Below are 18,682 nucleotides of genomic sequence, written 5' to 3'. Positions count from 1 at the left end.
TTGATACTCAGAAACCATTGCCAACACTCAGCATCGTCATGCACTTGGTAGATATAGAAGCTCAGTTCATACTAATCACTTCCAAGTAGCTTGAACTTGGTCAACTCTTATGTGACTTAATGAACATTGCATAACTTGGTATATAAACTAAATCACTTGGTTGACACTTCATGGCTCGATCAACACTAACATTGTGAGCTCAGTATAAATTTAATCACTTGGTTGACACTCCTTGGCTTGGTCAAAACTAGATTCTCATCACTAATACTCCAATCTTAGTAGGTACTAGAAAGCATGGCTGATACTATGCAACTCATTTAATATTATGAAGCTCAGTTAGCATTGTCACTTAATAGCTTGGTAGATACTACTTGTCATGAATTGTATAAAGATTCTAGAACTCAGTAGCAATTGTAGAACTTGGTAACAAGTATATTACTCAACAATAACTATATTACTCAGTAGTAACTGGAGCACCTGGTTAACACTACAAACTAAAAGATAAGCTTAGTAGTAGCTTAACCAACTGACTAAGTGTAAGTCACTAATAAATAAACTTTGACCTTAATGTCAACAATCTCTCCTTTTGTATTAGTGACAAAATGTTATCAATCCAAAACTGAATGTTTCATAATTTCAAGTCCAAAACATTCTTTTATCTCATTTCTGTGTCTACAACTCAGTAACATACACTATTTTTTAGATTTTTCAAAATTTCTTTTGTAAAAGATGTTTTCAGATTATCTATATATGTATTTGTATAATACTATGGTGCTCCCCCATACATACATATATCTCATATTATGTTTCTCCCCAATACTCTTCATATATATATATATATATATTCATCTTATATTATACTTCTCCCCCTTTTAGACATAAATTCCAAAGGTGTATACTACATGTTAATGCAAAAATGTGATAAGAAGTCAGAATGTACCTTCAAAGTCAATGTCATTGTCTTGTCCCAATTTTCTTGTAACACCTAGCTTGTATGTAATGCAATCTACATTTCTATTGATAACTCTATTATGCGATCAACTATGGAGAAGTTATTGTCATGGATGAGTGTCTTGGCATGTGAAATGTGTCTCTTCAATGCATCTTGTTGAAATATTCAAAATGGGAAGAGTACTTCTGAGAGAGGGATGAATTAGAAGTACCACACTTTTGACCTTTTTAACTTGTTTAAAACAAATAACTAAAAGTAAACTACATGCATGTAAATATATTAAATAAACATAAAGTAAACACATGCATCAACACACATAACACTAGATTTGGTAACATAGAAACCCTCCAAGAATAAGAAGGTAAAATTGGCGTGGGGATGATACCCACAAAAATCACTACAACAATAATTGTTTGACCACTTCTGATGGTCTACACTGTAAAAAGCTTGCCTTGTTAAAGGTTTTACATGATGTTAATAGTGACCTGGTTAAAGGATTTACAAACACTTTACATGAAGTTTCACCCTATTAAAAGATTTAGTCACCTTTCAAAGGATCTACAAAATAATTGTTAAGCTAACCTATCATCATAGGGTTTTTCCTATCTAATACAATGACTAAACAGTATTAGAAGCCTTTTGACCTGATTGCTTACAATCTTCAATTGCTAATTTTAGGCACTTGATTGTTCATTCTGATGTCATCCTTGCTTGATATGATATCTGTTTGTAGCCCTTGTTCTGTTCTAATCAACTGGATTGTGTAATTGTTGCTCAATTCACTAAGTCTGTGATGCCCTTGTTGTTTTCCCTATTCTACAATTTTTCTTATCTACTTAGCAACTTCCTTTTTACTTCTCTTCAGCAACATAAAATCATGGGGTCTAAGCCTTCTTATATAGACTTTGTAGACTTAGGGTTAGGTATGGATCTACGATCCATATTGAATCTTAAATTCTCACTCATTCCTTGCATTTTTTCCATTGTTTGCATGGCTTCTCCATTTTTCTAATTGGTTACATGCTGATTGCATAGGAAATGTAAAAGATTCATTCGTATCCTTATCATCTTATGAAATCCTTCTATGTTAGCTCCAAAAATGGTTTACATCTGAGTTTTTGAGGGCACAAACTCATATGTGTATTCTATGTTACTTGGCACATATTGGACTACTAGTGCTTGGCACATATACTATCCTGCTTTGCTGACACCTATTGCATTCTATCTTTCTCGACACATGTATGAATATGGTTCACTCGGAATATGTAGCATTCTAACCTACTTGACATCAATTGTGACTTGGCACCTATATATCACTCAGCACTTGAAGTCACTTGGCACCTATTGCAATCCTTACTCGGCACATATTGTGGCTTGGCATACATAGTGTACTCGACTTTAATATAAAAAGTGGTTAAGTGTATTAACGCTCAAATGTCAAAACCAATCTAAGACCAACAATCTCCCCCTTTGACATGAGTGTCAAAAACACGTAATCTAGACATTTATTCATCTATCCTTATGAGTACCTTATCCACAAAATTTCAAAATTTGTTCAAAATACATTATAACTCCCCCTGAGCTAATTGTGCCTTGACATTTTTGTAGCCAAACTTCTTGTGCTGATTGTGCTTGAAGTTCTTTGACTTTACCTTGTACCTATGTACTGAGCTATTTTGTCTACTCTATTTGTACTTGCTAATTTTGTTCATATCTTCATTATGACTTATCTCCCCTTTTTGGCTATCTATAATTAATTCTTTTATTCTCCAAAAGAATGAATAAAATATAATAAAAAATATAATCAAAACTTATTATTCTCCCCCTTAGATATATCTTCCTTATTATTATTTCTCCCCTTATCTTCCTTATTATTTCTCCCCCTTTTTGACACTTATGTCAAAGGGTTCTAAGGAGTAATACCATATTTCACCAAAAATGTGTTGTTTACCTCCATTATCATTTTTAGAGTTGCATCCCAATTCTCCAAAGTAATGTCTAGTGACTTGTGATAGATGGTAGTCTGTATAGCAAGATGTACAAGTCCATCTAATGTAGAAAGATTTGGATCTTTCTTTAAGATAGTTTCAACATAGAATTGTTCTTTGTGGAGGACCTCCAAATCTGGGGTTATGGAGGATTGAATATGCATTAATTTGGCCTTTATATTAAACTCTTCACTAGCTAATGCAGCTAACTCTCTTTGAGTGTGAGTGATTGGGAAAAATGCTTCTCACTTTGAGCTAGATCTCTTGGAAATTGCATGTTAGAAATCTTCAAATTTCTCTCGAAGCTCAATATCCTTTGACTTGTTTGTTGTGTGAAGTTGGAAAAATCAAACAACTTTTTATATAATGAGAAAATGTTCTCAAGTACAGCTTTGACCTTGTCAATTTTCTTGGCCAACTCTACCTATTCAAGTGCTATACCACTTGATATTTTCTCATTCACCTTCCCCTAAAATTTCCTTCTAGACCATTCCATAAGTTTAACATTTATTTCTTGGTCTTCACTAATCACCTAGTCAACTATATCAAATAGTTTTTCTATTATGGGCTTTGCTTCATCTAGTGACTGCAAGTTGAAGGCATCCATAAAGATGTCATTAATTTCATGCAGTGCTTGATTGTGTTTATACTCTTTTTTGAGTATTTCTTGCCTCTTCCTTTTGTTTAAAGAATCTTGCAATTAAATAGGCCTCCATCTAGCTCAAGGTCTCCATAGTGAAGTACCCTAGCCACTCTTTTGAGCTTGAGCTTGGTGTGGAGATCTACAAAGGAATGGCTTTAGTGTTTGGCTTCTTAAGGGTTTTTGTAGGAGTGCATATATTTGGTAGTTCTACCAGTGTTTCAATAGCAGCTTGCTCCTTTTCTTTTGATGGATCCTCCTTCTCATCAGATTTCCCTTCTTCTATGCTTGGCTTCTGTAATGTATCACCTACTATTTTAGGTGGTGGAAGCATCAAAATTTTAGTGCTAGTAGTTATATAGGTGAAAGTTGGTTCCTTTGGTTTCACCTTTTCTCTTTGTGGTTCTGCTACTACCTTTTGTAGCTCATCTACACTCACCAATATAGTGTTTTTTCATAACTATGCCTATAAAGTGGATTGGTGAAGGATCTTGGAGAGATCCTCTGTAGTTAGGTGATTGATGTTTTGAGTTGACTTGTTAGAAACATCCGTGATAGTTATTGTGTCTGCAGGTATGATGGTTACATGAGGAGGGCTAGGAGGTGGCATTTGTGTGTCTTGCACACTTTTTTCCTCTTCTTGCTACTATTTAGATATTGCCATATCTTGTTCCTTTTTTGTTTCTTCCTCCTCACCTTTTTCTTTGTCATCCTTAACTTTCTTATGTTCCTCCTCTTTCTTCTTTTCTTCATCTTCTTTTGTTGTTGCTTCCTCTTGCTTCTCTTCCTCTCCTTTCTTCTCTTCTATTTTTTTTCCTCTATCTTCTCCTTGGTACTAGTCTTTACCTTATTTTCTTCCTCTTCCTTGTCATCAATTATCTTATAAATTGTTTTCCACAATTGTGTGGATTTATTTACTACATCCTCAATCTTTTTTTGTAGGATGTTGAAGGCTCTATACTTAGGTGCAAATTTTCCACCATGTTTCTTATTAGCCTTTGTTATTTGACCTCTTGTTAGGTCAGGCTTTACTTGAGCTAAGGTAGATTCTCTAATTTCCTTTTCCATTTTCAAAAAATAATACCATTTATTCTCAATTATCTCGTATAGCTCTCTAGGCATGGTATTGTCTAGCTTTAGAGATGTATTCTTAAACATAGCCATCTTAGCATGTACTAATTCCTCTATTCTATTGTGTTCTTCCCTATTTAGCATATTGAAATCAATATTTTTCAAGTCATTCAAACCTGCATTCCTAACATTTTCACAATTTTTTTCTATAGTATATTTGGGAGAATGACTTACCACTCTGAATTGGTTGATATCCTCTAACTCTATTCTTTCCTTATCATCTGTATTTGGTTGTGTCACATACTTTCTTCTCTTCTTGGGCACTCCATTAGGCTATTCAGTTGCTTCCTTTTTCTCTTTTGTTGCCTCTTTGGCCTTTTGTGTGGATGCCCTTGTGCTAGTCTTATTGTTGGTGCTAGCTTGGTTTGTGTAGGCTTAGTGACCTTCTTGGGTTTAGGCTAAGCTGGAGGCTGGATTTTAGCCTTTCTTTTCTTTTTCTCAGCTACCTAGGCACCTTCCTCCTTGTCTTCTCCTAAGCCCTGGGTCAACTCTATTGGGCCTTGCCCTTCTTCTTCTTCTTCTTCTTCTTCACTTTCTCCTTCTGATTCTTCTTCTTCTTCTTCACCACCTGCTTCTCCTTCAATATTTGCTCCAAATTTCTTCTTTATCTTCTTTACTAATTTATCTTTCCTCTTAATAATATAGGCTATCTTTAATTCAATTTCAACCTTTGATTTGACAATATCATATGTGCCAAAGTGAGGAGTTTCTTTATCTATTTCTTCTACAAGCACTGCTATGATTTTTGCTAAGGCTTCATCTATATCAAGCTCATATCCTAATGGCCTTAGCCATCTTACTCTTGGAATAGTTTCCTGGATGTAGGTATAATCAATTTCAACCAAAAAGCATATGTCATTGATGTGTTTTTCCACTAGGAAAACTGGTATTCTCACCCTTTGCTTCATGGATTTCTTAAAATCCTCAAAATAGCTTGTCATTTGGGCCTCAAAATTGTCACCCATCTTATCAATGAACTCATTGATTTGTGTAATTGTAGTTTTTTTGGGGTTCCAATTCACCTTTCCAATAGAAGGAAATTCTTCCATAGCATAAAAGAATATACACATAAGAACTGAACAAAATATGCATTGAGCACCTTTTTATCTCCTTATTGCTCCTAGGTTTTCATTTATTTGCTACAACATTAGTTCTAATAGATCATATGTGTGATCTTTCTTTACCAGTTTATAAGCTACATCAACAACTATACATGGCACACTGTTTAATCTACTTGATTGATAGAATTTATGAGAAATCACTCTTACTACAAAATCTAGAAGAGGATCAATTATAGTATCAATAGTCATACCCCTCTTATTCCATTTGGCTCATGTATTCTTCTCAATGATATCTTTGGAATCGCTACATAGGGTCTTAGGCCAATCTAGGGTTGGGAAACCTATAACCCTATGAACTATTCTTTTGGTAATCTTTACTAGTCCTATTTCTAACCACAAACATCCATTATGAATTCTACTAAGGAAAATTTGTATCCATTCAGTTTTAAAATTTGTAGGGTAAACTAGGGCATTGGTCAAACCCTTTTTTCTTGACTATTCAATATTCATCCTTTAGAATTTTGTTTTCACACAGTTTGTCATAGGCTTGGAATATTTTAATATTACCTACTACTCCTATCTTGTAGTTATAACACTTCCTCACATCTTGTACCATGACAACTTTTAGTGGAATGATGGATAATGTGCCAGCTAGATCATTTTTGTAGGCGACTTTAGGGATTGGCCTAAATTCAAGTTATTTTACCTCATTACTAACTAGCTAAACCTCATGACCTTCCTTTCCTTTGGGGTTTCTTGAACTAAAAGCCATTATACCAAACTAGGGTTTCAAATATATTAAAAGCTTTAACATTGCATAGCTTGGCACTTGTTAAATACCTTAGATCATCAAAATGTATGCTAAATTGTTGTTGAGATCTATGCAAATGGTTTCAAATTTGTTGTTTGATCACTCCTACTCTTTTCTCATCTTTTCTCCATGTTTGAATGGCATGAAAATGATTAAAATTTGACATTATACCTATCAAAACCTAGCATTAAATGCTTAGTACATATAGTTGTAAACTCGACACTTGAAGGTTTCACTCTGACTCGGCTCCCATTGTATTTTGTTTACTCAGCTTCCACTAGTTTTCTATTTCACTCGGCTTCAATTATCAACTCAGTCGCTATTAGAAACTTGGCATCCATTGGAGTTTTACTCAGCATCTGAGGATAGTCCAAAAAAAGCTTCAATATTTGTCTTGGCATCTTTGCTCATGCTAATTTCTCTTCTTTCTCTTGCAACTAATGTATGATATAGCTTTGTATATCAGTCCCATATGCCTATTCTTGCTTAGTTGGATGAGATGTAATCACTTCACCTCTTGGGTGAAGTGATCCCTCCATTTGATGTGTTGCACTCATCGTTCTTCTTCCAAGTTTTGTTCATTTTCCCTCTGATATGTTCAACATCAACCTTCTCTTTTCTTTTGTTGACTTCTATCTTGGGTGCTTTTGACTTTGTTTGGCAATTCCTATTGATATGACCAGTCTTCAAGCAACTGAAACATGTAGTTTGACTTAACCATCTATTGTAATTCCCTCTAAAATGTGTCCTTATGCAATTTTTAGGAATGTATCCATACTCCTAACAATAGTGATAGCTATACCTAGTGTTGTAATCCCAGTTGTAGTGATGACCATGTTTGTTTCCCTTTGCAGGCTGATTGGGTGTCCACATAGGCTTTGATCTACATTCAAATACTCTATGTCCATACTTTTTTTAGTTGTAGCAGTGTCCTTCAAATCTTGGTGTCTTTATGGTCTTGGTTCTACATTCATGTGCTTGATGTCCTTTTTTTTCAATTTTTGACAAAAGCTTGCATTTTTAGGCTTATCATGCTGATGACTATTCTTGCTCCTACATAAATTAGAGGCATGTCCCCTTTTACCATATAAATGACAAGTAATTTTAGTGTTCTTACCTTTGTTACTTCTTTCTTCTACAGTCTTGGATGATTGTCCTTACTCAGTGCTGGTGTAACCAAGTCCTAAAGTATCATTGCTAGCCCTTGGTGATTTCAGTAATTTCTCAAAGTACTTGATAGCCTCATTAGGTTTGTTGAAGCTTTCTGTTATCTCTTTCTCTCTTTTCAATTCATTCTACAATTGCTCATTTTGCATTCTCAAGGTGGAAATCTCAATGTCTTTCATAGTCAACTGATGATGTGCATTCATCATCTGATTGAAGGCATCCAGCTGCATGTTTGAGATTCTTTCAAACTCAGTTATCTTCTCCTCCAATCTATTGGTAAGATTTCTCTTATCATCTTCTATCATGACCTTGTCTTCAATGGCTTTCTTCTTTCATTTAGTTACTTCACAAAGCATTATGGCTTGTGACTCTTGTTCAAGCTTGAGTAATCTAATTTCTTTAGCTTGTGCTCTATTTTTCTCCATCAATTCAACTATTGTTGCATCAAATTCTTTGAAATTTCCATTGGAAAAAACTTGTGTGGTATCAATCTTCTTGTAATGTATGTCATTTTCAGCTATGGCTATATCCTTTCTTCTTTTTAAGGACTTTCTCAATTCCTCTCTTGCTTCCTCCAATTTGTTTAGAGCAAGGTGCACATCAATCACCTAATTGTCTATGATCTTCCCAAGTTTGAAAACTTCCATCTTCAAATATTTTCTCTAAGTTTTTAGGCTTCTCCTTGTAAGAACCAGTACTCTAATACCAATCGTTGAAATATTCAAAATGGGAAGAGTACTTCTGAGAGGGGGGATGAATCAAAAGTACCACACTTTTGACCTTTCTAACTCCTTTAAGACAAATAATTGAAAGTAAATTGCATGCATGTAAACATATTAAATAAACATAAAGTAAACACATGCATCAACACACATAACACCACATTTGGTAACCCAGAAACCCTCCAAGAATAAGAAGGTAAAACTGGGGTGGAGATGATACCCACAAAAATCACTGCAACAATAATTGTTTGACCACTTCTAATTGTCTTCCCTATGAAAGGCATGCCCTATTAAAGACTTTACACTGTGTCAATAGTGACTTGGTTAAAAGATTTAAAAACACTTTACATGAAGTGTCACCTTGTTAAAGGATTTGTTAGAGTAAATAATTAATTATTAATCATTTATTCTATTTACTTAAGCTTACTTAGGTAAATGCTTTCATTTATTAGTTGTAGTCTAGGAGTTTGTTATAAGTTGTTGACAATATGGGAGTTTGTTCTCTCCTAAGTCATACTTATCCTCTCACCTTGTTCGAGGACTTTCCACCTCATGTGGATGTATGCTTAGTTGTCACACTTATCTCTTTAGCATCTTCTAGCTTGTTCTAGGAGATTCCTTGAGGCCTTTATAAGCAATCTCTTCCTCATTTTATTTCATATCACAACTCATTCTTGCATATTGTAAATAAATATTTTCTTTTGTTACAATATCTTATGGTATCTCATGTCCATTTAGGGTTTTTTCCTAACTCCATGCTCTTCCTTCCTTGGCTTCCCTTTGATAGATTTTTGTATGCAGGTGATCATGGGCATCTTCAAAGTTGGATTTCATCAACTCTAACATGGTATTAGAGCCTCCCTGCTGTTGTTTCATTGAAGATTTTTGAAGCCATGATTTGAAGTCACGAACCCTAGTTTGTTTGTGCATTTTTCTTCAAATCAGGGGAAAAGAAATTTTTTGGAGCACTTTGGGCCCAAATGGATGCTGCCATTAGATTCAGAAGGCACTTTTCAGCTAGGATCCATATAAATTTTTCATTTTTAGAGACAAGGTTTCAGGAGGCAAAAAAAATTTGGTTGCAGGGTTGCCATACAAACTGTACAAATGATTTTGGCAAAAAAATCATTTTTGCCATGCTATCCAGTGGCCACCACCACACCACCGTAACCCCACCAACACACAGCCTATCATGATCACACCACCATAGCACTATTGCTACCAGTGAGCCACCTACCAACCACTGTGGCTGGGCAGTGCGCCTAGTTTCCTCCACTCTGCCTGTTCTGTAGCATTGGTTTCACCACTCTACCAAGGTTTCACATCTCCAGCACCACCCATGAACAATCAACTCTGCCCAGCCACATCAGCTACTATGTTTGCAGTTTGGGTATAGTCAGCAGCCAGATGTTCATTGGTTGGCATGTTTTGGTGGTGACATGTGGCCTAGGTACCACGTTGGCATCTGCCATGTGGACCCTACCACATCACCAACTATGTCAGTCGTACCCTGCCACATCATCTTATCCACTAAATGGTATCCATGTGGCACTACCACGTGGCTTCCTTTTTTTTCCTTGATGAGCTACAGGCCATTAAATTTAATGATGTGATCTACTTTCGTCAACATGACATCATTGCATCTTAGCCCTTGCACCTCTCCTAGGTCATTTTGGACCTACTTGCAGTTTTTTGGCCATAACTTGAGCATACGGAGGTATTTTTCCAATCCAAAAGAAGTGTCAGAAAGCTAGTTCTAAGATAGAGACATTGCTGTAGGTATTTTTAGGTTTTGATGCATTTTTATTGCCCATTTTTTAAGTTAAAGTCCAAAGTTATATTTTTGACTCTGGCTTGCATATCTTTTGTCTCCCATGTCAATTTTTTGAAAACTTTATGTTTTTGGAAAGCTAGTTCTGTCACCTTTTTATAAATGTAGTCTTTTTCCTTTGATTTTGGACTATGCTCTCTTTATGATGTTTTTGGTGTTTTTTTCTATATGGTGGATATCTTGGGTGTTTTAGGTCTGAGGATCATTTTCCTAGCATGGTTTTCTTTGTTTCTGGTTGTACTTTGTTTTGTTGCAGCTTGTTTTCAATTTTGATCATTGTAGATATTATTTTGAAGCACTTTTATGTATCACACTAAGATAAAGTTCCACTCTTGCATTCTGGGGGTCATGAACATTATTTTGAGTCATTTGTACATGCACTATTTTTATAAAGCACCATAGGGGGATAGTTGTTTGCTATTTTAGGCATTCTTCCTTTGTCAAGTGAGTGTCCCTTCCATGACATTAGCCCCATGTAGCATCATTGTGACTGTGTGTTTATAGGTGTTTGTACCTCTTCCTCTCTCGTCACTCTTGGTTTGTCTACAGGAGCTTTTTGGCCCATCTTCTCAATTGCCTGTCATCTCACCCCATCTGCATTAAGGGGGGTTATTTTTTTATTCTAATGCATCCTTGGTTCAAATGTTTGATAGTGTGAACTATGTATTCAGTGGTTGATTCTATATACAAGGCGATTGCAGTGGCTGGCAACCTATGCATTTCAGTGAGATGGATCATCTACCATATGCATTTCAGTGAGATGGATCATCTACCATATAGACATGCTTGGTTTAGGCCTTCTTATTCCATGGAGGTTCTTTAGATCAGCAATTTGGCAGATTTGTGGATTCTTCATGCTTTAGTGATGCTCTTCATGATCACTCATTGTTCCTATTTTAGGGGACATTCCCCTAGTTGTAGGCTTCTTCAGTCCTTCACTAGGTTCTTACCTCTTTTTGGGGGAGGGTTTTTTCCACGTGGTTTTCTCTCTTTCCCTATTTTCAGAGGTTGCATTTTGTTGCATTGTACATGGGTACCTAACATGGCCTCATTCCCATTATGCATTTCTGCATTTCTTAGTTTTGTGAGTTTAAGGCATTTCCCTCAGTTTCACTTAAGGGGGTGTGTTAGAGTAAATAATTAATTATTAATTATTTATTCTATTTACTTAAGCTTACTTAGGTAAATTCTTTCATTTATTAGTTGTAGTCTAGGAGTTTGTTATAAGTTGTTGACAATACGGGAGTTTGTTCTTTCCTAAGTCATACTTATCCTCTCACCTTGTTCGAGGACTTTCCACCTCATGTGGATGTATGCTTAGTTGTCACACTTATCTCCTAGCATCTTCTAGCTTGTTCTAGGAGATTCCTTGAGGCCTTTATAAGAGGTCTCTCCCTCATTGTATTTCATATCACAACTCATTCTTGCATATTGTAAATACATATTTTCTTGTGTTGAAATATCTTGTGGTCTCTCATGTCTATTTAGGGTTTTTCCCTAGGTCCACGCTCTTCCTTCCTTAGCTTCCCTTTGACAGGTTTTCACATGTAGGTGATCTTGGGCATCTTTAGAGTTAGATTTCATCGACTCCAATAGGATTTAGTCACCTCTTCAAAGAATCCACAAAATAGTTATTAAGCTAACCTATCATCATAGGGTTTTTACTATCTAATACAATGACTAAAGAGTATTAGAAACCTTTTGACCTAATTTCTTATAATCCTCAATTGCTGATTTTAGGCACTTGACTACTCATTTTGATGTTATCCTTGCTTGATCTGATATAATTTCATAGCCATTGTTTTGTTCTAATCAACTAGATTATGTAATTTCTGCTCAATTCACTAAGTCTATGATGCCCCTATTGTTTGCCCTGTTCTGCAATTTTTCTTATCTACTTAACAACTTCATTTTTACTTCTCTTCAACAACATAAAATCATGGGGTCTAAGCCTTCTTATAAATACTTTTTAGACTTAGGGTTAGGTATGGATCTATGATCCATATTGAATCTTGAATTCCTGCTCATTCCTTACATTTTTTTCATTAGTTGCATGCCTTCTCCATTTTTTTGATTGGTTGCATGCTAATTGCATAGGAAATGTAAAAGATTTTTTCTTATCCTTATCATCCTTCAAAATCCTTCTATTTCATTTCCAAAAATAGTTTACATATGAGTTTTTGAGGGCACAAACTCATATGCTAATTCTGTGTTACTCGATGCATACTAGACTACTAGTGCTAGGCACATATTCTATCCTACTTTTCTCGACACATATTGCATTCTACCTTGCTTAGCACATGTATGACTTTGGTTCACTTGGAATATGTAGCATTCTAACTTTCTCTTCATCAATTATGACTCAACACCTATATATTACTCAAAACCTATATAATGCTCGACACCTGAAGTCACTCGAAACTTATTGGAATCTTGACTCGACACATATTATGGCTCAGCATACATAGTGTACTCGACTTCAATATAAAAAGTGGTTAAGTGTATTGACACTCAAATGTCAAAACCATTCTAAGACCAACACATCTATGTTTAGAAGAATCATGCCTTGGATGTCTACAAGTGTGGCTTTGATCCTAGATTCTTCCCTTAATAATTTTTCTTGCAAATTTGTTAAATATCTACTCTTTGAATAGTGAGCAAAACTATAGTTTGGGTCAAGTGAGAACTGGTGTGCACTTGTCTTCAAGTCTTCATCTATCTTAGATAATTTTTCTTTGATTCCTTTGGTGAAGATAGATGTATCACACAACTTACTAAATAATTAAGTTACATTATTTTCAGATGTTTCCAATGAACTAAGAATAGTAGACAATTCTACTTGGTTTATTGCAATTTTTTGTGCCACTTGTTCCAATACTTTGTTTTCAAATTTTCTTTCTACTCTTTGTAGCAACTTATCTTGTCCATTCATATATTCATTGAATTTCTAGAAAACTTCTTCTAATTTATTTTAAATAGGTTGTGTAATATCAACATCTACACTTAGTGCATTCACAAATATGTCTTTTATATATTCTATTGCTTGGGTTTCCATCCTTTTTTGTCCTCTAAGAATTTTTTGCTTAGCTCATTTCCCTAGTAATTTCCCTAGGATGTTAATATTATCTGTATTGAGGATAATGATATCCTAGAATGGAATAACAATATCCTCATCTAAATCTATTTCCTCTTCTTCATCCTTTTCTTTCAGAGTAGGAGAAATAATTTTCTTACCTTTATCTGATAGTTTAGTACTTAGTTGAGACCAGTTCTCAATTGTCATTGTACTTGCTATTAACACATTTGGAATTGTAACAATTGTAGAAATTGAGGGGCTAGCAACAAAAGTAGATATGATACTGATAGTAGAAATACCTTTTTGTTGCATTGTCAAATCTAATGATTGAGGCACGTGCTACTTGGTAGATGAAGTGTTGATCACTTTAGTCAATGTAGTACTTAGCTAAACAAGTGCATAGATTGGTTGGATGCTTGGTGTTGTAGTGGTTGCCACAACCAACTTGACATAAGCTTTCTCAAAGCTCGATGACATTAAATCTTTTCCCAAAAAGTGAGAAAGTGAGGCCATCACTACTGCTGCAATATTTTTTGGGTCATTTTCCTTAATACTCTGAATCTCAAGGAGACTTCCTTCTGTAGCTTCTTTTTCTTCCTCCTTATTATCTAGATTTACATCTTCTATTTCCACATATTCTTCATCATCATCTTCATCATCTTCCTTATCATTTTCATCATCTTTGTCACTAACATGAACAACAAAATCACTAGATTGATGAAGATTGTAAATATTTGTCCATGTGGTTGTAGTTGTCTTCACCACATATTCAATGCCTTTCATCAATATCATACACGTGTTGAATTTAAGAGTGAGATTTTATTTTTTAAAATTCAAGGATTATTTCACCTCTTTTTCATTGAGACTCTACATGAGTTGCCTCAAAGTCTTTTTAAATATGTCTTTTTCAGTTTTCTTCGCATGCTCCCATCTAGGCTTGATTGCTTGCATAATCTCATTAGGAATTTGTTGTACAAGCTAATTAGGTGAGTACTTCCATTTTCCCGATTTTTTCATCATCATGTCTTCAATATAATTTTTCTCATTTACATTCTTGGTTTCATATATAAGAGATTTGAAATTTTCCATTCTAGCTCCTCTTTCCAATTCCTTTAACTTTTCTTGAAGTGTAGATGGAGGCTTTTTGAAAATAATATGCTTGACATCTTCCTCGTATAACTTCAATTTATTCATAGATTTTGGTTCCCTTCTTGTGAATACAATAGTATATGACTTAGTGGGATTGGTTATGAATAACCTTACCTTTCTTTCTTATAGGTTCTTCTTCCTCAAATTTGGATTCCTCATCTTCTACTTCATCCTCTTCCACATCATCTCCTTTTCCTTATGTCAGTAGGAGAGTAGAACTTGTTGTTTAATTTTTCCTATCCTCTTTCTTTCTTTGTTAACTACTTGAGGAAGCTTAATTTCAAGTTCTATCCTTGCCTTGGCTTCTTCATAAGTTCCAAATTATGGTGCCTTAGGATCCACATGCTCACCTAGTAGAGCCTCAATGATATCTTTTGTATCATCAATGTTAACACCATATTCAAGAGGCTTAACACTTTCCACCTTTAGTCTGACTACTTGAATGCACATTTTATCATAGTCTACCATGAAACAAATATCATCTTTATAGTCATCTACATGTTTCTTTGGTATCCTCTATCTATTATTCATCTTTTCTCTGAATATATAAAAGTAGTTATCCATTATACTATCAAAATTTTCACCTATCTCTATTATGTATTCATTAATATGATATATAACAAGTACATCTTTTATCCATACAATTATATCTTTAGAAGGGAAGAATTTTTACACAAAAAGAAATAAAGAATTTATGAGTGAACCAAACTTACATGGATTGTTCTTTGAACCTCTGATGCTTTCCATGTTCTTATTGAACCAATTCAATAACAACTCAACAAGGTTGAATTCCATGTTATTTTTCAGCACCTTAAGGGAAAAATCTACTACCTCAAATGACACATTATTGAGATTAATAGAGCTATGGATTTTGTGGTTAATCACATGAATTCCAAACTTCAATTCCATACATGTGATTCCACTTATCTTCATTCCTCTTCCATCCCACTTGGCAAGAATTTTCTTTTCCAATTCAACCTGACCTAGGGTTTTGGTTATCTTGCCTTTGTTTAACATTAGGCTAGTGATTCAGTGAATCATATTCCTTGTGATGAAAATGGGTTGATTCAACCATAAATTCCCATTGTGAACTCAACATAGTATGAATCTTATCCATTTTGCATGAAAATCCCTTAGCATATGTGAAATATGTGTCAAGCCCTTTTCTTCCAAATGTTAATGCTCAAGTTTTAAAGCATCATTTACACTTAACTCATTCAATGCCTCATTCATTTCATGTGTTCCTAGCTCTTGAACAGAAAATTTGTAATAAGATTGTATATTGTACGTGAGTAATACCTAGGATGAAACTTGTGATTGTGCACCTACTGGGTTGAGTGATTTGGTAATTGTTGGACTAATTTTGAATGTTGGAAGCTTGCATTCTACTCCTTGAATCAACATTTCTGACCCTTTCTTTGCTTTGTTGTTGGAAGAAGCCATGCTCAGTAGGCTCTTGTAGGGTTTCAAAAAACTTTAAGAATTATTTCAACAACAAACACACAGGTCACTTGGAAGCACATAAATCATTCTTCGCAAATAGCTCTCAAAAATTCATAGTGAAAAATGAATTCAATTTTCTTCCTTTTAAAAAAATTTCAACTTCCAATCATCATAAATTCTTTGGTATGATCACTTCGCTCGGTGATAGAATGTCTTCCACTTAGTTCTATCTTTTAATACTCAATAGACATTCATAGATTGACAGTCTCAACATTACTCCATAGATTCTTCAATAAGTTAGTGTCCACACACAATACTTTAGTCTAACCTGGCCTTGCTTGGTAGGGTCTTGTGACCTAACCTAGCTTAGTAAAGGTCTTGAATTTTTGCAACTACTTGGTGATCATTGTGCATCTTGAATGTTGATATGGATCTTTTTTTCTAGTTGGCTAGAACTGATGAGAGATGTTTTTTATACAATCTTAGTTCCAATTAATCCTATGGGAGTTCAAATTTAGATGCTTGAGTCACCCAACTCTTGAGTGACATTTTATTCATGACTCGAGATTTCATTCTTAGGAGACTTTAGCACCCACTGCTACTTCATTTTTTTTCTGATATTTTCAGCTTTGGCTTTCTGTCCATCTTCAATTCTTATAGTGTCCATATAGTTCTTTGAAAGGTGTCCAAGTTATTTAGAAATGAAACATCTTCTAGTGGTGTCTCTTTTCCTCATGTGATGTTTCACACAATTTTCTCCAATGTGCCCAAATTCTCCATTGTAGTGGCTTCTACACCATGTGTTGTAGTCCTATCCAAATATAGCTTTACAATTTGTTTTTTTGGATTCAATATCTTAATTTTGCATTCAAAAGATTTGTGTCCTTGTTTCTTGCAATTGTGACATTTACCTTCAAACCCAGGTTTCTCCTTGGATTCACTTGCTCTATGACCATGCTTATTGTAGTTGTAACACTTTCCATTGAATTTTTATTTACCATTACTCCAACATTTGTTTCATGTATGATCTAACTTACCACAATGATTACAAGTAGGCCTTTTGATTCTTTTGAAATCCTTGCTTAGATGATTCACCTTTTTCTATGTATTCTATTTGCCTTTGTGTCTATATTGACTTTTCTCATTCAACTAATTCATGATTTCTTCAAATTTCAACATTCTTTCATTGGTTTTATTTTTAGTGTATAGATCATTATGTAATCTTTCATTCTCTGATCTTAGATTCACGAGTCCTTCATTTTCATTAGTGAGATGATCAATAAAGTTTGTTTGTTGAAGGGATAGGTGTTAAATTTCATTGTTTCTTTCTTCTATCTCTTCTTTGGCTTTGTATTTTTCTTGCATGACTTCACATAACCTTACTGACTAAATTTATTGTTCTCTTTTCAACTTGCTAACTTCTTCTTGAAGATTAGAATTCTTTTCTAATAGGTATTTTATTGTTTCATCAGCTTCATCTGAATTTCTTTCTAGACAGATATCTTCAATTCTTTCTTTAGTGTAGAGATTGTCATTCATTTGTACTACAAGATCTTTCCTTCTTTTTAATGATTGAGAGAGTTTCTCTTTTTCTTTCTTTAGTTGACCAATAGCTAATTCCAAATCCAACTTTTCATTTTCAATAGCCTTATCTAGCCTATATACATCCATTGCCTCTGATCTTTGCTCAAGCTGCTAAACTTCTTCTCTGAGAACCATAATGCTTTGATACCAATTGTTGGAAATATTAGATAGGCAAGGTTATTGAGAGGGAAAGGGTGAATTAGTAACCAATAAAACTTTAAACTTATTTCACCAATTAGCCCTTCATTAAGATTCTGATCCGATTTCATGAATGAAAGAATGAAAGAAAATAAACATTCATAGAAATTTGACACAAGATATGGTGACCCATAAACATTCCAAATAGAAAGTAAAACTAGGGTGGGGATGATATCGATAAGCTTTAGTACTTACAATTGATCACTTCTAATGATCTTCCCTGATAAGAGTAATAAGGACTATGAGGTCTACCTTGTTAGAGGATTTACAAAACATACAATGAAGTACGCACTCAGTAAAGAGATTTGTCAAATACTGTTAAGTCTACCATGTTAAAGGGTTTAACTAAAATGCCTATTAGGATGAACTAGTGGCTAATCTCTGATTTACAACTTTGATTTGATGGTTGAGATTCTTTTGAAATGTAAAAGTCAACTTGTTGTGATAGATAAATCTTTATTGTTCCTTATACTACTTGTAGCCTTCTTAATTCACACTTCTGGTCTTTATATTCACTTCATACATACTTATTTGGATATGATACAATTCATTACATATATACCAATCCAAATCACAATTCATCAAAGTCAGCTACAACATAGGTTTCCATAAAGTTCCCAAAGTCGGCCCAACTATTAACACACTAATTTTATTTTTTTAAATGTAGGAAACTGAAGGTAGGAAACTTAATCTATCCATCAACTAGGAGGTAATGAACTTAGAAGGTGGAGTGAAGTTTACTACAAATTGAAAATTTGGATCTCAAGTTCGCTATGAGGAGGTCACCTAGTTGCCAGTTACTCAAAAAAAAACCTCGTAAATATGATATGGTTATGAACCCCTCGTACTTCTATCCTCAAATGAGACACCCTAATGTGTAAGTGAAATTGAAGTTGTTTTATTGTGGCAGTAAAATTTCTAAGGTTGTA

This window comes from Cupressus sempervirens, chromosome 1 (genome assembly GCF_028749045.1).
Source record: "Cupressus sempervirens isolate cs-2001-9-10 chromosome 1, ASM2874904v1, whole genome shotgun sequence".
Classification (NCBI taxonomy): domain Eukaryota; kingdom Viridiplantae; phylum Streptophyta; class Pinopsida; order Cupressales; family Cupressaceae; genus Cupressus; species Cupressus sempervirens.
This window is presented reverse-complemented; position numbering follows the sequence as displayed.